The following is a 22,073-nucleotide window of genomic DNA, read 5'->3' on the forward strand; positions in this document are numbered from 1 at the left end:
GAGGGAGATTGTATAACTACTTATAGTAGAATAAGAAGCAGCTTGATTGACAGGCAATAGACAATGGAAATAGACATCAGATTCTTGGTTCCATCACTGATGTGTTATTAGGGAAAATCACTAATATTTCTGGACTGTTTCTTTTTCTCTAAAATGGGAATGATCACACCTACCTTCCCCTTCCCAGTGTTGCCTTTGGAATCAAATGAAATGTATGAACAGAGCCTTTAGAGACTGGATGGCGATTCATAGGTCTAATAGCTAGTAAGAGCTAATATTAATTAAATAGTCTGTGCCAAGCACTGTGTTAAGTCATTTAAATATTTTCTTTTTTAATCCTCATAACAACCCTGGAAGGTTAGGGGACATGCCTGAGATCACAGACTCACTCGTCACCACACTGTCATAGTGTTAATTCTCTGCCACTTACAAGCTCAGTGACTTTGGACAAGTCCTTTAATCCTTTTGATCCTCAATGTTTTCGTCAGTAAAATTAAGATGGTCTCAATGAAATTTGTTTTAATTGTGCTAACATACAACACGAGATCTCTTCCCTTGACACATTTTTAAGTGCAAGATACAGAATTGTTCACTAAAGACACAATATGGTACAGCAGGTCTCTAGAACATTTTCATCTGCCCGTTGATTATCAACTCCCCATTGTCCCCTCTCTGCAGCCCCTGGCCGCCACCATTCCACTCTGATTCTATGAATTTGACTATTTTAGAGACCTCATATAAGTGGAATCATGCAGTATTTGTCCTTCTGTGACTGGTTTATTTCACTTAGCATAAGGCTCACTCTTGTTGTGCATAGGGCAGGATTTCCTTTCTTAAGCCTGAATAAAATTCCATTGTATATATATAGCACATTTTCAATGAAATTTCTTGGACCAAACAGTCCAAAATGCTATAACAGAAGTATGAACTCTTTCAAGAGCACAGAGGAGAAGTCATTAATCCCTATTAGTCAGAATTTATTGATGTGGAATAAGCCCCAATACATTACCCAACTTCCAGTGTTCCTGCTTCATCAGGTCAACTTTTTGTATTTTTATTCATACAAACTCTTAGTCCTACTGGCAACTGAGGCTTATTCATGTTTATCATCTTTCTGAGACCCTTATAAATGTTTGTAGAAATGACTGGATGGATGAGTGGATGGATGGCTCTTATCTGATAACCTGGGCCAATTTTGGCCTTCATTATCTTCCATCTTCTGATCACTTTCTTAGGCCCCCGAACTTCTGGACCAGGTCAAATCTCAATCCTATGTATCCCCATAACTTCCTCTACATTATTGTGATTGCCTGTGGATGTCTGCCTTCTCCATCAGATTTTAAGTTTACTGCAATGAACACTATTTGTCTTGTTCACCACTGTGGCTCCAATTCCTAGCTCATAGCAGGTGACCATTAAATATTTAAAGAACAGTGGATGACTGAATGAGTTTTCTAAAGCCTCTGTTTGTCAATGACCTAGTTTTGGGCCATCCAAAGATAAATTCTGCTCCTGAGAAACCTTACTAACCTGGCATTGCCTCTCTATTTAAGTTAAAACACTCAGTGTATTTGATTCAATATTTGTAAATAACAAAACACTACGTATGTATTATCCTTTTAATATATATTCATAAGATAACAGACAAGCATACACACGCACACACAGCCTGATAAAAGGATGGTTTTAAAAAACTGCCTCAAAGCTGCCTCCAAAATAGAAATCATATTAATTATTCCATCTATAAATTCTGTTTTAATATCAAGGTCCTAGATACCCTGAGAAATACTACAAGAATCTAAAGCATCAAAAAGAGTAAACAAATTTAGTTTTACTAATGTAGGAGAAGAGAAAGAGATATTTCAGAAAGATTTCTGAAGATTTGAGTGTTTTCTGGTTACCCTTGAGTTAGGCAGAATGAATCTGACCTTACTTCAGTATTCATCAAGCTTTATGCTTTGACTAAAGAAACCCAAGTAGCATTAAATATTTGAATCATACAACCAATTTCCCTTTATCTCAATCCCTGCCTGCTCTAGCATTCAAGATTCATCCAGGAAAGCAGAAGACAGTACAAAGTACTTCATGGAGAAAATTGGTTATACAGATGTTGATGAGGAAAATACAGGGATTAGCAACATCAGGAAGCTACAAACACCACTGGGCTAGAAGAACAAGGGGAAGAGGGAGTGTTACTGTAGCCTACGGGTCCAGGGCAGTTGATGGAAACTAGAACTAGGCAGGAGACTCAGCCACCACCAAAGAAGTCACCTAAGGCAGAGATGGATGAGAAAACATACACCACATTTCTTTCCTTCTGTCCTCAAATCTGAGGAGCACAGATGACAGGAATTAGCTCCCTTGTGATACAGAGAAAATGAAGGGAAGGCAAGGAACCGATGTGAGGTGTGAGAGCATACAGGCCCAGCATCAGTATGCATACCTACCAGCCTACTGATCTGTCTACCCACGTAGCTTCAAGGTCACTGAAGCAAGTATCTGACAGTTTTGAAAGAGTCACAGATGTAGAAAACAAACTTATGGTAACCAGGGGGGAAAGGGGAGGGGAGGGATAAATTGGGAGATTGAGATTGACATATGCACACTACTATATATAAAATAGATAACGAATAAGGACCTACTGTATAGCACAGGGAACTCTACTCAATACTCTGTAGTGGCCTATATGGGAAAAGAATCTAGAAAAGAGTAGTTATATGTGTATGTATAACTGATTCACTTTGCTGTACACCTGAAACTAACACAATATTGTAAATCAACTATACTCCAATAAAAAAATTTTTTTAAGTATCTGACTGTTTTGAAAGCTTATTTCTTATTGGATGTTAATAAATTGATGTTCTGATTTAAAATATTTTATTGTTTTAAAAAACCTCTTCTAAAGTTGTTGTTCTTAGGTTCTACTATTTTATATTCATTTCACATTTAGAGTTTCTGTTTCAAAAGATAACCCTAACCAGTATGTTATTATTATGTAAAAGACATGTGATAAAAAAATAAATACTCCATGTTAAGGATTATTCAAAATAATAGTTAACAGCCAAGGAATTAGTGTTGTTTGTCATTTTGCTTCTTCCAAGTGGGAAGTGTGGGCAAAACTAAGATCTAAGGGAAGAATAAACAAAGGAGATGCATAATAAGACTCAAATTGTTGAATGCTAAAAAATTTTCTGATAAATCTCTGATGTCAAATAAGAATCCTTTTGGAAAACAATTTTTTTTAAAGCATGCCTAAAATCACTGTTGTCAGAAAAGTCTTACAGGAATTTAAATCACTTGATTTTTCAGAAAATATATCTTGGAATATACAACACGCACAGAACCTGCCCAGCTCTCATTAAATATTCATTTTCATTGACCAACTCAGTCACTCCACTACAAAGCCCTGACTTGCCCATGGCATTATTTCTTTGGTCCGTGACCTTATCAGATGGTATAGGCCAAATAACCTCCAGGTGTGACCATTATTGTTTGGATGGAGCCTTTTCTACCTTTTCTATAAATAATTAATTATATATATAATTATATATATAATTATATATATTGTATATATATATTATATATATAAATAATATAATAATAAATAATAAATAAATATAATAATATAAATATAAAATATAAATAAAAGCCTTTTCTATAAATAATGGTATAGGAATTTGATACTACAGTAGGTGTGAGACAAATGGATGTGGTTTTCATGCTTTGTCCTTCCCCACTACAGCTGATCCTTCCAATCTCAGGGGTCATTTTCTTTTCAAAACATCAGACAGCCTACATTGTCATTAAAATCACCAAGAAGCCCTCTTAGGCATGCCTGGTACTAATCGTCTGCTGAGACAAGCCCAGTCTTGTGAGGCATGTGAAATTCAGAGTTCTAACCACTAGTGCCCATTAAGGATCCTCCAGCAATTTTCATATGATTAAAAACAGCCAATGTGTAATGGGGAAAAGTACATTCCTACGGCCTCCACACCCCCTGCAGTTTTAAATGCATTCGATCTCTCCTGCTTTTCCTGCTTTAAAAAGGTAAATTAAGTAGTGCAGTTGGGCATTACTAACCAGCTACCGTGTTCCTTCCCAGGAGGGCAGATTTCAGGGGGAAGAGTCTCATTAATACAGCACAATCTTTAGACATGAACTGTCCCTAAACTAACGCAACAAACCAAGGAACAATGTTTACCTCCTTAGGAATATTTAACCCACTCTCCAGAAATTTTGAATACATAGATGAGGTCAGGGACAAATCAATTTTTCTCTAAGGTGTCTTATAATGCCTCTCACAGTCTTGCTACTTAGTATATTTTTAAACAGAAGAAGAGGTGAGAAATGGGTACTGTGGGATGGAAAGTACTCAAGTATAATAAAATTTCAACCTTGAGACTAGTTTTAAAATGCCAACTCGGCCAGATGAGGAAGAGAAAATAGAATTGGGTGGAAGGATGAAATACTTTATTCTAGAAATAAATATAGATGTGCCTATCAAACGTCTTTATCTCTACTAGTTTCTGAATAATCCCTAAAATTTTCCACAAAACTGCTCCCATTTTTCTACTTTGGAATAAAAAAGACTTAAAATTTGTACTTACTTCATGGTTACAAATGATATCTCATTTGTGGTATCAAACAACATTAAATTGCTTGAAACTAAGATAGTTTCAAAAGAGCCAAAACTCAGGGTATAAAATTGAGAAACTCTTAGATCTCATACATTTTTAGCTGTTATGCTGCCTGAAATGTCATTGACCAACAATTCTTTGCCCCAAGTTCTCAATTAGAAATGTCCCAGATTGCATCATCAAACATTTTTCTCTATTTTAAGTGTCAATTCTAACATTTCCTGACTTCGCTATATATATATTTATAACAATGTCCTTAGACACATAAACATTTTTTAAATATTACGTTGATGCCGTCCTTTCTATAAACCAAGACATAGCACAATACAGACTTATTTTTAATTGTTTAAAATCTAAATGTACATTTATTAAAGGTTCCGCTTCTCCTTAGGATGTAGAAAGCCACAAGACAGCATCACGCCTGACCTAAAACATAAAAAAGCTGAATAATCTACAAGATTATAACTTTTCCTAAAGCCATCAGATGGTTGAGGTTGAAAGGCAGATATAGTAAATTTATTCGATGGACTACATTAATAATTACAAAGAGAGGGAAAACACTGATATACATAACATGGAAAAATCTAAAAATCATTATGCTGAGTGAAAAAAGTCAGACACAGAAGAATACATGCAGTATTTTTTTTTACATTTACATAACCTTCTAGAAAGTTGTGAACTAATCTAGAGAAACAAAAACAGATCAGTGTTTGCCTGGGGTCTGTGTGAAGGGAAAGATGGACCGCAAAGGGGCACAGAAATCTAGAGTGATGGAAATGTTCTGTGTCATAATTGCAACAATTACCTCCCATGTATATACATCTGTAAAAGCTCATCAAATTGTAAATTTTAAACGGATTTATTTTACATAAATTGTACCTACCTCAATAAAAATGACTTTTATGAAACCTAATTTTCATGGGAGGCTTAAGTCAATGCAATTAACTCAAAGTCTCCCAAGAAGTTTCTGAGCTTTCATTCTAATCAGATTTATCTTTCCTCAGTAAGGAGGACATCACAGGATCAACATCCCCAAAGCTAATAATCCAACTGCTATTTACATAAAGGATTCACTAACAAAGAGCAATAGCTCTTAATGAAAGCAATAGTCACTTCTGTTGGAGCAGGAGAACAAAAGAAGCAGGAAAGTCTAGTAGCGTATCTTCTGATGGTCCTGACAGGGCAGCAACACTCAAGAACTCCCAGGAGCACCTGAAATTGCCCCTGAGTCCCTCAGCTCAGCATTGCTACTATATATATATATATATTCTTCTTCAGATTCTCTTCCCTTGTAAGGTTATTACAAAATATTGAGTATAGTTCCCTACTGTGCTATACAATAGGTCCTTATTGGTCATCTATTTTATATATAGTAGTGTGTATATGTTAATCCCAAGCTCCTAATTTATCCCTCCCCTCACTCTTTTTTGATACAGGGCTATCTCTCAAACATAAAAACAGGCCAGCCTAGAATTGCAGTATACTGCCATCATTTCACTTTGGAATGGTTTAAATAGAAAAACTGGAAAAAGTCCAAAATTTATCTTCTAAAATACCCACCAAGTCAACACCTAAATATTTTCTTGGGCCTCACAGATTCACCATACTTATATTCAAATTAACTAATCTCTTTTTAGATGAAAAACCACAAAAGAAAATTTAGTGCAGAGGTATCCTCAAAGTTTTCTTTTTCACTGAAATTTGGATGACATTTTTTTAAAAACTGCTTTTATTTTTTTTTATTTTTTTTAAAGCATTTCATGTTTTATTTTTTTAATGAAACTGTTGGATTATATTGAAGTCTGTGTGTGTTGGGGGGTGTGGATGTATGTGGAGAGGGTGGTATTTAAGTACACTGTTGTTTTATGGCTACCCATTTGTGATATAGTTTGCTGATAGACTATAAAAAAGACCAAAAGAAAGTCAACTTCACCTTGAAAACAGTGCATGCTGCTTTTTTTCTAGAGAGTTTATGTTAGTATTATTTTGCTGTATCTGTTTGTCATTTAAAACGTGATATTCATGTAAAGTTTTATTGTTAGTGGCCTACTGTCAGCTCTCACAAAACTGGATGTATTGTGCTATTGCAAGCTTTGTATAGGTGAGAACTTTACAAAAGTAATTAACAAAGCACATTGAGTATAATAATCAATGCTAACAACAGTCATGCAGATAAAATTATTTGCATAAACAAAATATCCTAATTAGTATGAATTCTTTCTTGATGAAGCATGAGAACTATAGATGATAACGTTTTCAATATCTTTAATTCTCTGAAGCACTTCTAGTTCTGGCAATAGTTTCAGAAATGTCATAGCAACTACATTGGGAGATTAACATCTCTAATGCCTTCTTTGTACTGGTAATATTAAGCTTTCAATAACCATCTTTTGGATGGCTGCCACTTAACTCTATACTGCATGTAAATTTTAGTCAGTGTCTTTTAGATAGCTAATTCATTCAAAAAATATGAATGAATACTATATGTATCTACACATCAGAGATATAGCAGTGGTTTTTTTTCTTACTGTGCATAGTTTAGTTTTATATATGCATTAGCAATATTTTTTAAACTGCTTTTAAAAGTGAACTGCCTACCTTTGGAGAAGAAACTATGAAACTTAGCTGTTTCATCTTCATGGTCTTTACAAAACCAAAACACCCTGATGGGGAATGAAGGAATTAGTTATTCAACTACTGACACAAAACTTCTAGATTTTTTTCCAAATATCCCAAATTCTGTTATCCTAAAAGAGGAAGAATCTTTTAAATGATTTATTTTCACTTTAAGAAAAAAGTGATTTATTTTCCCTTTAAAAGCAGAGTTAGGATATTGTGGATATCACCATGTAGCAGGATATGGCCTTAGTGAAACGCTCCATGTTTTAGAGCTTCTTCCTTCAGGATGTAACCTACAGTGTGGTTGGGTTTTCTAATTGCTCTGTCTGTCATAGTGATAACTTTCTGATAACTGCTTCCAAATGTGGTCACCAGCATGGCTGAAATAACAATGGGTTTGAAACAGTTTATTTTATGCAGGAGCCCATGTTGAAAATTTCATAATTTGTCTAAATTTTAGGTTAAATAAAAATGATTTCAGGGCTTCCCTGGTGGCACAGTGGTTGAGAATCCGCCTGCCAATGCAGGGAACACGGGTTTGAGCCGTGGTCTGGGAAGATGCCACATGCTGCGGAGCAACGAAGCCCGTGAGCCACAACTACTGAGCCTGCGCTCTAGAGTCCGCGAGCCACAACTACTGAAGCCCGCGTGCCTAGAGCCCGTGCTCCGCAACAAGAGAAGCCACTGCAATGAGAGAAACCCACACACAGTGAAGAAGAGTAGCCCCTGCTCACCACAACTAGGGAAAGCCCGCGCGCAGCAACAAAGACCCGACGCAGCCAAAAATAAATAAATAAATAAAATTGATTCTTAAAAAAAAAAAGAAATGATTTAAACCTTGAAATTGTTTTCTTCTTAACAGTTTGAGGCTCAAACTCTAATAGACTATAAAATAATTACGGGAAAAATGCTAAAGGAAGCACACATTTTCTAAGAGGGAGAAAGGTGGAGAGATTGGATTGTACACACCAACAGGGTCAAGGAAGAATGCTAGCTGATGATGATGAATCTGCGTGCCTTATTCCTGCTTCCAAAGAAATTAAGTGTAAAAGGAAAGGGTTTCAATTAGAAATTCACATGATATCACCTAAGGAGACTTAAGACAAGGTATCCTTATCATACCAAAAAAATGGAAAAAAGAATATAAAAGTCTATTAAATGAAAATGATTTGACAGACAGAGAGCAAGAAATGGTGCTTTTGCAATTCCAGAATGTTTGAATTATTCATCTTCTCCTTGAAAATGTGTCAATTGTAATAACGTTTGCCAGAGCTTTCCACACTAAAATAATTTATGGGGCATTACACTGAGAACAAAAAGCAAAATAATATCCTTTATACAAAAGTATTTTTCCTTTAAATTGCTTAATAAAACCAAAAATTATGCTTTTCAAATTAATAATTCTAACTTCTTCAACAACTTAGATGCCAATATAGCTAAGAATTATCACTCTATCAGCAGTTTTTTAATAAAACATGGAAGTGAACATGCTGTCTAATAACAAACTGATAAGAATCTAAGTGGAAAAACATCAACTAGACTGCAAATGAATAGCATAAATCTAAACATGTCCCCCTGAAAAATTCAGAAACTGGCAAAACATCTGTTGGGCTGGCTGGCAGTCATCCCAAGTGATGATGCATGCCTTTTACTTCCTGGAGAAATAATTAAGCAGTAAGTTTAACAGTTTCTTCCAGATCCTTCAAAAATTGGAAGTGCCAAGGACTCAGAAGTTTATTATCAAAAAAATTTTAACCTGGGACCTTGGGTATCCAGGCTGCTTGGGACCAAAGCAAGGCAGAGATGTGGGCATGGTATAGAGCCCTGCTCAGTGAGTTAGGGCCCCTGTTTTGGTGTTTTGGTTGTCACAAAGCCACCCTGAGTCCTGCAAAGATGACCCAGCCTGAAAGGCTTCTCTCCAGCCTCTCAACTTCTCTCCTCCAAAGGGACCTGGATGAAGCAGAGACCTGGATGGACCAGTCCTGACTCTGTGAGGTCCAGTTTCCTCTATGAATACATGTATTCCTCTATGAACACAAAACATATATTCAAACTACATGAGCTGAAGAAGTAAGAAGAGAATATTTGTCTCTTTTGCTTAGAGTGCCCTAATTGACAAGACAAAACACACCTAAGTAGCTCTAGTTCATGAGAAAGGCAAAGGAAAGGAATGGCACTTTTCTATGGTACCAAATCAAGTTTTTAGTGGATAAATAGATAAAGTATCCTATCTCTGCTAGACACTAATATATTGGGCAGGGGGACACCCCATTAATGCACAATGTGAAAACAGAATTAAACCTATTAAGTAAAGGATTTATTCTACATTATCATTTAATTACCAACATGTCTCTATATTCAATTATAGTACTATGGTTTCATTAGGCACTTTCACTGAGATTTTCTAATTAAAACCCTCCCAGGTAACTGATGCTCAGTAGATTTGATTAGCATTTTTATCTTTCTTTTTCTCATTGAAAGTAAAATGACCTATCTTTGCACTTACATCAAAAATAGCAGCCTCCTCCCTAGGTCTCCTTTGCACAGACACTAGTCACAATTTCCTGCCAGATGCCTCAGGGGAGAATTTCACCTTGCACAATTCTACTGGAAGATGCTATGGTTTCCTATTGAACAGAATATTGAGTCTCCTTGCACTGATACAGTTTAGGAATTAAAAGACTTTGGAGTCATTAACCTGGTTTCAAACTTCGGCTCCTCTACTAACTAGTTGCACGTCTGGCAAGTTACTTGACCTCTGTGACTATTTCTCATTCACAAAACGAGGACTGTTATGAGGCATAAATGACAAAATGAGTGAAGTGTTTAGCACAGCATCTGGCACGTAGTGAGTGGTAATTGTTATTGTCACTATTGTCATTTTTGCTGTTGCTGTTACAGGGTGTGGATAAGGAAAATATTCAGAGATTTTAATTAAGGTATGTGTTCCCAGGCAACTTAGTTACTGGAGGCTGTATCATAAGCATCTTGCTCCAGAGGCTGGTCGGCATCCATTATTTAATATTAAGGTTTGAGCATATTTCTTATTCTGTTTATTCTCTGATTGTACTGCCCATTCTGTTCTCTGCCCTTCCAAGTTCAGTTTTGTGTCATAACAGATTGTCCCACACAGACTATCATCTCTGCTCTCCTGTTCTCTGGCTTCTGGTTGGACTTAGCCAGTGGGAGGCACCACTAGGAAATCTGAGCATGAGAGAAGACAGGTCAGGAATGTCTCCCTCACTGCCACCTGCTTTGGAGTCATAATTCTGGCAGTGGTCAGATGTCTCTGCAGCTACCCTGGAAGTCCCTTCACACCTCCAGCTTTCACTGGACTCTGTTAACAAGTTTAGTTTCTCCCCTCATCCCTTCAGGCCTAGGAGTGGCATTAGCTTCTTTTGCTGGTAGCTAGAGCCTGAACATCCTTCATTGGTTTGCTTATTCATACTTTGTAAATAGTCCCTTCTCTAACTACTCATCAGAATTTCATCTAAGTGCATCTCTGTTTCCCATTGGGACCATGAGTAATGTACCCCTTCAGATCAATATGTTTCCCTGTAGCCAACTGGGTTAATGTTCATTTTACAATCTTTATTGAGTTCTTACTATACACTAAACACTGGGCTAAGTGTAAAGTGCAAGGGGAAAAAGTTATATATATATACATATATATATATATATATGTATATATATATATATGTATGTATGTATGTATTTAAATACATATACATGCCCTTCTCTTCAAAGATGTCAGTCTTTCATTGTGACCTCAAATAGGAGAAATTTAAAAGGCAGAAGTATAAGGAAGTGGCATTTCAAGCATAGAAGAGAATGTTTAAAAGTCATGATGACCTGAAGATTCACAGTATATTTAGTGAACAGCAAAGTCATTCGGGGTAAGGAGAACATAGTGCTAAGATTAGAATGGTGATGAGATGGGAGGATGCCATCATGAGGTATCGTTAAGTGGCTGGAGATTGGCCAGGTTTGGAAGGACATTATTGGAACTTGTGTAAAAGGGTTTATGCTGTGGAATGATATTATACTAACTCAATTTTGACAGGTATTTCCAGCAGCAACAATATTAGGGTGACCAGTTCAATGGATTGCAAGAATACAGAAGAAATACAAAAGCAGTGGTTATTGGAGTTGAAAACAGGGGACATACTCAACAAATATTTCACAGAGAATTATCAAGACTTCAAGAATTTTGAATACAGGAATCGGAGGAGTATTAGCTATGGGTTCAATTTGAGGTGTCTGTTTAGACTACATCATAAATTGTGACTCTGTTAACTGAAACAGGAAATAGAGGGAAGGGAGCAGATCGTGTAGGGGTAGATGAATTCCTTTTGGAAAAAAAAATACGACCTGTTGGTGTTACAATAATTGGCTTAAAAAAGAGACCTGATCATCATTTTGAGAAAAGAGGAAATAATCTCACAATTAAAAAAAAATAAAAGTCATGCTAGAACAGCATCAGATGATTAAAATTAGTGAGGCCCCTTAAATGTAAGAAATTTCAAAAGTAAATGCTTCAGAAGTTTCAAGTTGGACATTCGTATCTACTTTGGTGTCCTCCCTATATCACCAAGCACAGTTAGTGTCTGCCTATACTGCATTTCCACAGCATCACCTCGTTATAGTCTTGTTCATTACCTACCTCTGCCTCCCTAACTTACTTTGACATATATCCATAATGACCTATGCAGTGCTTGGCATGTGATAAGTCTACTTAATAATCAGTTTTTAGTATCATAAATTGGTGAAATGCCAAAATTATGAGACCACTTCTGTGCTTCAACATTCGATTCCAAAATAACAGATGTGTTACTTTTTTTCTCATCAACTGTTTTAGTCATTGTTTTTTTTTAACCTGCAAGGATGCTTCCTCCCACTCATCACAAAATAATTATATCAGAAAGATACTGTACTCAAGTACAATCAAGCTTTTTTTTAACATCTTTATTGTAGTATAATTGCTTTACAATGGTGTGTTAGTTTCTGCTATACAACAAAGTGAATCAGCTATACATATACAGATGTCCCCCTATCTCCTCCCTCTTGCATCTCCCTCCCACCCTCCCTATCCCACCCCTCTAGGTGGTCACAAAGGACCGAGCTGATCTCCCTGTGCTATGTGGCTGCTTCCCACTAGCTATCTATTTTACATTTGGTAGTGTATGTATGTCCATGCCACACTCTCACTTCGTCCCAGCTTACCATTAACCCTCCTCGTGTCCTCAAGCCCATTCATTCTCAACATCTATGTCTTTATTCCTGTCCTGCCCCTAGGTTCTTCAGAACCTTTTTTTTTTTTTTTTTAGATTCCAGATATATGTGTTAGTGTATGGTATTTGTTTTTCTCTTTCTGACTTACTTCACTCTGTATGACAGACTCTAGGTCCATCCACCTTACTACAAATAACACAATTTCGTTTCTTTTATGCCTGAGTAATATTCCATTGTATATACGTGCCACATCTTCTTTATCCATTCATCTGGCAATGGACACTTAGGTTGCTTCCATGTCCTGGTTATTGTAAATAGTGCTGCAATGAACCTTGTGTTACATGTCTCTTTTTGAATTATGGTTTTCTCAGGGTATATGCCCAGTAGGGGATTGCTGGGTTGTATGGTAGTTCGATTTTGAGTTTTTTGAGGAACCTTCATACTGTTCTCTTTAGTGGCTGTATCAATTTACATTCCCATCAACAGTGCAGGAGGGTTCCCTTTTCTCTTCACCCTCTCCAGCATTTATTGTTTGTAGATTTTCTGCTGATGCCCCTTCTGACTGGTGTGAAGTGATACCTCATTGTAGTTTTGGTTTGCATTTCTCTAATGATTAGTGATGTTGAGCATCCATTCATGTGTTTGTTGGGAATCTGTATATCTTCCTTGGAGAAATGTGAATTTAGGTCTTCTGCCCATTTTTGGATTGCATTGTTTGGTTTTTTTGATATGGAGCTGCAAGGGTTGCTTGTATGTTTTGCAGATTAATCCTTTGTCAGTTGCTTCATTTGCAAATATACTCTCCCATTCTGAGGGTTGTCTTTTGGTCTTGTTTTTGGTTTCCTTTGCTGTGCAAAAGCATTTAAGTTTCATTCGGTCCCATTTGTTTATTTTTGGTTTTATTTCCACTTCTCTAGGAGGTGGATCAAAAAGGATCTTGCTGTGATTTATGTCATAGAATGTTCTGCCTATGTTTTCCTCTAAGGGTTTTATAGTGTCTGGCCTTACATTTAGGTCTTTAATCCATTTTGAGTTTATTTTTGTGTATGGTGTTAGGGAGTGTTCTAATTTCATTCTTTTACATGTAGCTGTCCAGTTTTCCCAACACCACATATTGAAGAGGCTGCCTTTTCTCGATTGTATATTCTTGTCTCCTTTATCAAAGTTAAGGTTACCATATGTGCATGGATTTATCTCTAGGCTTTCTATCCTGTTCCATTGATCTATATTTCTGTTTTTGTGCCCGTACCATCCTGTCTTGATTACTTTAGCTTTGTAGTGTCTGAAGTCCAGGTGGTTTCTTGTTTCTTGAGGTAGGATTGTACTGCTATAAACTTCCCTCTTAGAACTGCTTTTGCTGCATCCAATAGGTTTTGGGTTGTCGTGTTTTCATTGTCATTTGTTTCTAGGTATTTTTTGATTTCCTCTTTGATTTCTTCAGTGATCTCTCGGTTATTGAGTAGTGTATTGTTTAGCCTCCATGTGTTTGTATTTTTTACAGATTTTTTCCTCCAGTGGATATCTAGTCTCATAGCACTGTTGTCAGAAAAGATACTTGATACAATTACAATTTTCTTAAATTTACCAAGGCTTGATTTGTGACCCAAGATATGATCTATCCTGGAGAATGTTCCGTGAGCACTTGAGAAGAAAGTGTATTCTGCTGTTTTTCGATGGAATGTCCTATAAATAACAATTAAGTCCATCTTGTTTAATGTAGCATTTAAGGCTTGTGTTTCCTTGCTTGTTTTCATTTTGGATTATCTATCCATTGGTGCGAGTGGGGTGTAAGTCCTCTACTATGATTGTATTACTGTGAATTTCCCCTTTTATAGCTGTTAGCATTTGCGTTACGTATTGAGGTGCTCCTATGTTGAGTGCATAAATATTTACAATTGTTATATCTTCTTCTTAGATTGATCCCTTGATCATTATGTAGTGTCCTTCTCTGTCTCTTATAATAATCTTTATTTTAAAGTCTATTTTGTCTGATATTAGAATTGCTACTCCAGCTTTCTTCTGATTTCCATTTGCATGGAATATCTTTTTCTATCTCATCACCTTCAGTCTGTATATGTACCTAGGTCTGAAGTGGGTCTCTTGTAGACCGCATAGATACAGGTCTTGTTTTTATATCCAATCAGCCAGTCTATGTCTTTTGGTTGGAGCATTTAATCCATTTACATTTAAAGTAGTTATTGATATGTATGTTCCTTTTACCATTTTCTTAATTGTTTTGGGTTTGTTATTGTAGGTCTTTTCCTTGTCTTGTGTTTCCTACTTAGAGAAGTTCCTTTAGCACTTGTTGTAAAGCTGGTTTGGTGGTGCTGAATTGTCTTAGCTTTTGCTTGTCTGTAAAGGTTTTAATTTCTCCATCGAATCTGAATGAGATCCTTGCTGGGTAGAGTAATCTTGGTTTTAAGTTTTTCCCCTTCATCACTTTAAATATGTCCTGTCACTCCCTTCTGGCTTGCAGAGTTTCTGTTGAAAGGTCAGCTGTTAACCTTATGGGGAATCCCTTGTATGTTATTTGTTGTTTTTCCCTTGCGGCTTTTAATATTTTTTCCTTGTATTTAATTTTTGATAGCTTGATTAATATGCATCTTGACATTTTTCTCCTTGGATTTATCCTGTATGGGACTCTCTGTGCTTCCTGGACTTGATTAACTATTTCCTTTCTCATATTAGGGAAGTTTTCAACTATAATCTCTTCAAATATTTTCTCAGTGCCTTTCTTTTTCTCTTCTTCTTCTGGGACCTCTATAATCGAATGTTCGTGCATTTAATGTTGTCCCAGAGGTCTCTGAGACTGTTCTCAAATCTTTTCATTCTTTTTTCTTTATTCTGTCTGCGGTAGTTATTTCCACTATTTATCTTCCAGGTCACTTACCCGTTCTTCTGCCTGTTATTCTGCTATTTATTCCTTCTAGAGAACTTTTAATTTCATTTATTGTGTTGTTTATCATTGCTTGTTTGCTGTTTAGTTCTTCTAGGTCCTTTTAAAATGTTTCTTGTATTTTCTCCATTCTATTTCCAAGATTATTTTGGATCATCATTTCCATCATTCTTTTTCAGGTAGACTACCTATTTCCTCTTTATTTGTTTGGTCTGGTGGGCTTTTACCTTGCTCCTTCATCTGCTGTTTCTTCAGCAGCTTGCAGTTCTCCTTGTTATGTTTGCCCTGCAGGACCAGCTTCTTAAAGTACACATAGGCCATTGGCACTGTCACAGGCTCCAAAACACACTCCTGGGACAAGTTCTGCATCTCTCATTTTAAACTCCTAATTTTGCTCAGCATCAGCTTGATGTGCAGGAACTCCTCCCAGAAGGTCTCCTTCATGTCCTTCTTGAGGTGGGAGGGCTTCACATACTCTATCACTGTGATCATGTAGGCTGTGAAGATGAGGACGTGCTTGCTGCAGGGTCACTGAAGGTCAGCCAGGAGGCTGGGATTGTACTCCAGGGCATCCCCCACATTGGCCCCTATTTCTGAGCCAGCTGGTGCCGCCCTGGTCAGGACAGGTTTGCATCTGGACCCCAGCAGAGCACGAGGCACTCTGGGTCAGGGCTGAGGCAGTGGGCCAGCTTGAGCATGACCAGGGTGTTGGTGGGGTACAGATCTTGGTAAGACACAACCTTTCCCTCTGCCCCGAGCTCAAAGTCTTCCAACTGGAAGACCATCTCAGAAGACATGGAAACGTCACCGGACGGATGCCTCTGCTTCTGGCTGTCCACCCTCAGGTCACTGACACGCAGGCCTTCTCCACAGGGCAAGACAGAGAAGGCTGCACACAGGGACTGCTTGGCTCAGATGAACATAATCCTGCTGTTCCTGGTGTTGTACTGCCTCATATTATTGATGAAGTGAGACTTATTCGGGCCTTTGTGTCTTGGGGATCCAGATGTATGTTTGGTTCTTTGAAGGGAGGCACATCCCACCATGTCTTCCAGAAACTCAAGGGCAGCCCGTCCAGGGAGATGTTGTTGAGGAAGAAGAGCACAGCCTGGCGGCACCACGAGTCCCCTCACCTCTGCAGTGCCTGTGATGCAGTCCAGACAGCAGGGCCAGGGGACTGGCCCGGGGATCCACCTGCCATGGCCGCAGCCATCCTCCGACTGAGCCCAATGGCCACCTGCCACCTAAAATCAAGCTTTTAAAAACAGGATCACTTATGACAATAATGCTCAACCTGACAACCCAACATTTTGCTCAAATAGTCCCTTAGTAAAATTCTTTGCAGCTACAACTGTCAGACTTCAGGATCTCCACACATTATAATTATTGTTTTCTCCCCTCAGATTACCATGTTAAGAAATATCTTTGAATTTTTGAGACTGACAATATGAACGTTAAACCTCATGTTATTCTAGTGAATAGTGGTGAAGAACGTGTGCACACACACACACACACACATACACACACCCTCCAATATATTCCAACATAGCAACCACATCACCATGCTTTGGATCTTACACAGATATCCAGGGCTTTACTGCCAGGTGTTAGAAGGGTGTTATCACTAATAAATCTTAATTCTTCTAGTGTTTTCAAACAAAATCAGACCTAATCAAGGGATCCACACGATGGAAATTTTGATTGCTAAATCAGGATAATACATCACTTCTCTAAGGGGATCTATAGAAGACAAAAAAAACTAAGTGGACTCAGTAGGCTTGGTTCTTCTTAGTCTTTTAATTAAAACAAATACCAAAAACAAAATTATTCTTGACCCATTTTCGTCATCAAATTCTTTCACAGGTTTACTTTCCTATTTTCCTATTTAAAAGAGTCTAAACATTCTGTTTTTGTGATATCTTACTGAAGGAAGTAGAGTCTAGTGAAAAGAAATTGAATTGAATTTGGTGTTCAAAGACCTACATTCACTTGAAAAAGAAGAGCAACAGTGAGGCAAGGGGATTGCTGGCCCAATTAGATATATAAGCATATCCTAAGGTCTCTATAATCAACACAGTGTGGTGTTGGCATATGAGTAGCCAGGCAGGTCAATAAGAAAGAATAGTGACTCCAGAAACATATGCAATTGCTGGTAGTATTCAACAAAGGTGAAGTCACAAATCAAGTGGGAAATATGGGCACTTTAATAAATGGTGCTGGGATAACTGGATAAGTACATGAAAATAATAGAAATTGAATTCATTTCTGACACCAGAAATCAGTGAAAATTCTAAAGGAATTAGAAACTAAAATATAAAAAATGAAATTACACAAGTACAAATATTTCTGAATTTCTTTATAACCGAAAGGCAAGGAAAATTCTCTTCCCACTCAAAATATTGAAGCAGTAGGGAAAATCATTAATAAATTTGACTACATTAAGATTAAACATGCATGGCAGGGACTTCTCTGGTGGTCCAGTGCTTAGGACTCCACACTTCCACTGGGGGGGCATGGGTTCGACCCCTGGTAGAGGAACTAAGATCCCGCATGCTGCATAGTAGCACAGCCAAAAAAAAAAAAAAAAAAAAAATGCATGGCAAATACAACTTCATAAGCAAAATTAAAATAACAACAATGCAATTTAAAAAAGAGGCTAGACAGGACATGGAAGCAACCTAAGTGTCCATCATCAGATGAATGGATAAAGAAGATGTGGCACATATATACAATGGGATATTAATCAGCCATAAAAAAAAAGTGAAATTGAGTTATCTGTAGTGAGGTGGTGGACCTAGAGTCTGTCATACAGAGTAAAGTAAGTCAGAAAGAGAAAAAAAATACCATATGCTAACATGTATATACGGAATCTAAAAAAAAAAAAATTGTTCTGAAGAACCTAGGGCTAGGACAGGAATAAAGATGCAGATGTAGAGAATGGACCTGAGGACACAGAGAGGGGGAAGGGTAAGCTGGGACGAAGTGAGAGAGTGGCATGGACATATATACACTACCAAATGTAAAATAGATAGCTAGTGGGAAGCAGCCGCATTGCACAGGGAGATCAGCTCAGTGCTTTGTGACCACCTAGAGGAATGGGATAGGGAGCGTGGGAGGGAGGGAGACGCAAGAGGGAAGAGATATGGGGATATATGTATATGTATAGCTGATTCACTTTGTTATAAAGCAGAAACTAGCACACCATTGTAAAGCAATTATACTCCAATAAAGATGTTTAAAAAAAAAAAGAAAAACAGGCTAAAGACGTGAGTAGATAGTTTCCAGAAAAGGCAGTACAGGCAATGCAGTTTCTCATATGTTTAGGACTCTATATGTCTCATAATTTTAAAAAAAATAGCTCATAATAAGAGAAATACAAATTAATATTACACAGATATATCTTATTTATCACAATGACAAAAAATCAATAGTGTGATCACATATTTAGTTGGTAAGACTAAGAGGAAACAGGCACGTATATGTTTCTAAAAAGAATGCAGAATGTTATGAACCCAATGGAGGGCAATTTGGCATTATTTAATGATTCTACATATGTTTTTATGTTTTCCCCTTCTCTACATGAAAATATGTATACACATGGATATTTACTGCATGATTTAAAAAAGTAAATACTAGAAACAACCTAAATGTCCATTAATACATGATGAATTGAATTAACTTCGAGATACTTACTATGGAGCACCATACAGCTGGTTAAAAAAAAAAAAAAAAGTACTTTCTAATATGTGATCTCCAGGATATATTGTTAAATGAAAACAGCAAGTAGTATAAGCAATATGTATACTATATATTGTATTACCATTTATCTGAAAAAAGGGAGTCTGTGCGTGTATATATGTGTGTGTATACATGCACATACAATGGGAGATTAAGCTATATTTAAATAAAATTATTACTTATATGTGATGAGAGGTAACATGTAAAGGAGACAGATATAAAAGTCAGGGGCGGGCTTCCCTGGTGGCGCAGTGGTTGAGAGTCCGCCTGCCGATGCAGGGGACACGGGCTCGTGCCCCGGTCTGGGAAGATCCCACAATGCCGTGGAGCGGCTGGGCCCATGAGCCATGGCCGCTGAGCCTGCGCGTCCGGAGCCTGTGCTCCGCAACAGGAGAGGCCACAGCAGTGAGAGGCCCGCGTACCGCAAAAAAAAAAAAAAGAAAGAAAGAAAAGAAAAAAAGTCAGGGGCAGGCAATTTACAAGATGAATCTTAGTATTTTGTCATACCAGAAAGCAAGGAAGTTATAAAAAAAATTATTGGAATAGTGTCAAAAGGACTCATGAAACATCTTGAAGTGGCTCCCACTGCACAAAGATGAGTCATCCTCAGCATCAATAAGAGTAAAAACATCAGTGGGTTGAAATCAATCCAGGAATTCCAATGATCATGTTTTAAAAAAAGATCACCTTTGGAGGATGCTAGGAAACCAACTCCATGTTCTAAAAACTGATAAATAAAGGGAAAGAATCATACAGATTACTTGTTTTTATAGTAAGAACTATACCTCAGGGTATTCAAAAGTTGATGAGAAAAAAATCTGTCTATGGAAGTATTCCAACTAACATATAAAGATGTAATTACATAATTGGAATATTACCATTTTGCAAACCCCAAAGTAAACTCTGGATCTGGGAAATGATCCTCAGTGGCACCTAATGCCACAGCAGTAGACAACTGGACATTATGCCTCTCTTGATGGAAGTTTAGAACACCATTTATGAAGTAGTCTTACCAAAAATGTAACCTAAATATGGATCCGGCCTCCTGATCTAACCACCAGTACAGGAAATACATGAGGAATAGAGAAACAGGTTTTCTTTAAAAAATGAGAGTACAATCAGCGATATCCAGAAAGCAGGAAAGTTCATGAGACAAATTACTCAATTTTTTCAACAGATCAATTTCAAAAATTTTTAAATATAAGTTAAGGTAGCCTATGAAATTAAAATATCCATGAGATGTACCAAGAGAATGCAGTGGTGCACCCTGTTGCAATCCAATTAGAACAAACCAGCAACATAATATCTATAAACAAACAAAAATAAAATAAAACATGTATGAGAAAATACTGACTAGATATTTGATGATCTAAGACATGACTAGGTCTTCTTATGTATGAAAATGGCACCATGACTGGGTTCATTAACAAGAGTTTTTTTCTTTCAGAGACACATACTCAAATATTTATGCGTGAAATATTATGTACGGTTTTTGCTTCAAAACAATTCGGTAGGCAGAGACGTAAAGGAAGTTTCATTAAATGCAAGTGTGGCTGTGAGCTAACGAGTGTTGGGGCTGAATAATGGGTACATGCAGAGGCACTGTACTTTTCTGTCTACAATGAGTCCTTAAAATTACCCACAATACACTACTGGTGGGAATGTAAATTGATGCAGCTGCTATGGAAAATAATATGAAGTTTCCTCAAAAAAATTTAAAAATAAAACTACCATATGATCCAGCAATCCCATTTCTGGGATTTAACCAAAATAATTAAAATCAAGATCTCACAGATATATATGAGTTCCCATGTTCATTGCAGCATTATTCATAATAGCCAAAATGTGGAAATAACCTAAAAGTCTATCTATGGATAAATGGATAAAGAAAATGTGGCATATACATACAATGGGATATTATTCAACCTTAAAGGAGAAGGAAATCCTGCTATATGCAACAATATGGATGAAACTGGAGGACATCGTGCTAATTGAAACAAGCTAGTCACAGAAGGACATGCATGATCCCCCTCATATGAAGTCTCTAAAATTGTCAAATTCCTGGAATCAAAGTGGAATAGTGGTGACCAGGGACTGCAGAGAGGTGGCAGTGGGGAATTGATCATCAACAGGCATAAAATTTCAGTTAAGCAAGATACAAATGTTCTAGATACCTGCTGTACAACATTGTACCCATAGTTAACAGTACTGTATTAGGCATTTAAAAAAATTTTAATGGGGTAGATCTCATGTTAAGTGTTTATAACACAAGCTTTTAAAAAAGAAAAGATATATATATATATATAGATAGATAGATAGATAGATAGATAGATATCCATAATAAAAAGGTTAAAAAAGACCCACACACAAATTCTGGATCCACCGTTTGTTTGCTTAATACCAAGCAAGTCACTTAACACATTTTAAGCCCCCATTTTCTCTTATGTAAAAGGGATATAATAATAACAATTTTATAGGCTGGTTTGCCATCTCTATTTTTGGACCCTGATAATGGTTAGTTGAAAAGAGAAAGAGGTTTTGGAATTATTCTTACCAACAGTGTATATGTAAAATTATGTATAATTTTAAACACACATGGCAGAGAGAAAAGTACAATGCACCTGTTTGTAACTCGTTATTTAGCCTCAACTCCTTTTTAAATATCTGGCATAATTTTATGACACTAGGCAAGTACTTAACTTTTCTAGGTTCATTTTCTTTCATGTAAAATGGGGATCATACCAGCATCATACCATTGTTATGTGGACTACGTAAAGTTGGAACTTTATAAATAACACTTTCTCTCCTCTGTGGAGCCATTTTGATTCCTAGTTGGAAATAGTCACTCTTCTGATAGATTTACTTTGATTACTATTATACTAATAATCTCCCTTGAATTATTATTTTAATATTTTTTATGAAAAGACTCTGGGTCCTTTGAAAACAGATTA

General features: G+C 36.9%; 1 pseudogene across 1 annotated transcript; it reads right to left on the reverse strand.

Moving 5' to 3' along the window:
* Positions 1-15,549: 15,549 nt before the first annotated feature.
* On the reverse strand, positions 15,550-21,942 carry LOC308630004 (CDK5 and ABL1 enzyme substrate 2-like; annotated as a pseudogene). The gene is made up of 2 exons: positions 21,865-21,942; positions 15,550-16,628 (listed from the first exon to the last, which is right to left on the reverse strand). The product of its transcript is annotated as a CDK5 and ABL1 enzyme substrate 2-like (transcript).
* Between the last annotated feature and the right edge of the window lie 131 nt (positions 21,943-22,073).

The sequence above is a fragment of the Mesoplodon bidens genome (genome assembly GCF_964165515.1).
Source record: "Mesoplodon bidens genome assembly, chromosome: 16".
NCBI classification, from domain to species: Eukaryota; Metazoa; Chordata; class Mammalia; order Artiodactyla; family Ziphiidae; genus Mesoplodon; species Mesoplodon bidens.